Here is a 1,708-nt window from a genome sequence, read left to right as displayed (position 1 = left end):
TATATGACCTGCCAGCCTGGCTGATTGACTTCATTTCTCTCTCCCAGGAGCTGTTTTGTAGACACTCAATAAAAATTAATTTTCATGAATCCCTTGGTAGACAATAAATATTAATTTTCTTTTCCCCTTCAGAGGATGAACACCATTTGAGTATAAAAGAATGTTTGTTTGATAATGGACTAGTGAAGTAATATTCTTTTTCTTGCCCCCGACATATATAAGGTAGATAAAAAGTTTTAGGTTGGGTGAGGCACACTTCTAAAAAAAGACTTGAGAATAGGTTAGCCTGGTGATGGGTATTAAAGAGGGCACGTTCTGCATGGAGCTCTGGGTGTTATGCACAAACAATGAATCATGGAACATTACATCAAAAACTAATGATGTGGGGCGCCTGGGTGGCTCAGTCGTTAAGCATCTACCTTCAGCTCAGGTCATGATCCCAGGGTCCTGGGATCGAGCCCCGCATCTGGCTCCCTGCTCAGTGGGGAGTCTGCTTCTCCCTCTCCCACTCCCCCTGCTTGTGTTCCCTCTCTCGCTGTCTCTCTCTGTCAAATAAATAAAATCTTAAAAAAAAAAAAAAACTAATGATGTAATGTATGGTGACTAACATAACATAAAAAAAAAGACTTGAGAAATTTCCTGACTAATATGGGAAGTCTTTGAGATTGAACCAGGTCACTACTTTTTCTTATATCAACATATTCTTGTGTCCATGTAAAGGTTTTTATTTTCATATCCCAAAGGTTGCAATTTATGATTTTATTATTATGGTGAAAGAAAGAGGAATGAAAAGCATTTGACCTTCAACCTCAGGTGAGGGCTTTGGTTTGCCTTTGCATGGCTCTGCCATACGTACAAATCTAAGTCTTTGATTAAGACTGAATTGAAGTCGCTCTTCCCATAAGCAGCCTGAGGTGATCTCTGAAAATGGTTTGCTATTCACCTGACCCAGAAAACCCTACAAAATCATGCAAATCAAGAGGTTCAAATCTTCATGTTCACTTTCAGAACACACGTGAAACTGCCCAGGCCATCAAGGGTATGCACATCCCAAAAGCCCCCAAGTGTCTCAAGGATGTCACTTTGCAGAAGCAATGTGTGACATTCTGTTGTGACAGCAGTGGAATCGGTAGATGTACCCAGGACAACAATGGGACTGGATACAAGGTTGGTGGCCCAAAAAGGGTGCTGAAATTTTACTGCACGTGCTTAAAAATGCAGAGTCATGCTGAACTTAAGGGTTTAAATCTAGATTTTCTGGTCATGGAGCACAGCCAGGTGAACAAAGCCTCCAAGATGCGGAGTAGAACTTTCAGAGCTCATGGTCTTCATAACCCACACAGCTCTCCCTGCCACATAGAGATGATCCTTACTGAAGAAGAGCAGTAAGGACCTTCCTAAACCAGAAGAGGAGGTTGCACAGAAGTAAAAGATATCCCAGAAGAAATTGAAGTAACAAAAACTTATGGCCCAGGAGTAAATTGTGCATAAATAAATGCAAATAAAAGTAAAAAAAAGAAGAAGAAGAAGAGTGAATTGAAATGGCACATAACCTAAATGCTCAGCTCTCGTGATGAGAGGCGGGTTACTATGGGAGCATGAAATAGGATGTCTGTGACCTTCAACACCTGTTCCAGAGATGACATATATGGCAATTTCCATTGGCCTACAGACTAGTTCTGTAAGGTAAATGGGTGTAAGGCTATTC

The 1,708-nt window shown here is 41.0% G+C and overlaps 1 pseudogene; it reads left to right on the top strand.

Moving 5' to 3' along the window:
- The first annotated feature begins 927 nt into the window (after positions 1 to 927).
- Positions 928 to 1,480, top strand: LOC123326008 (annotated as a pseudogene).
- The last annotated feature ends 228 nt before the right edge of the window (positions 1,481 to 1,708 follow it).

This window comes from Neomonachus schauinslandi, chromosome 10, assembly GCF_002201575.2.
Source record: "Neomonachus schauinslandi chromosome 10, ASM220157v2, whole genome shotgun sequence".
Classification (NCBI taxonomy): Eukaryota; Metazoa; Chordata; class Mammalia; order Carnivora; family Phocidae; genus Neomonachus; species Neomonachus schauinslandi.
Note: the sequence above shows the minus strand (reverse complement) of the source record. Positions and strands in the feature narration are given on the sequence as shown.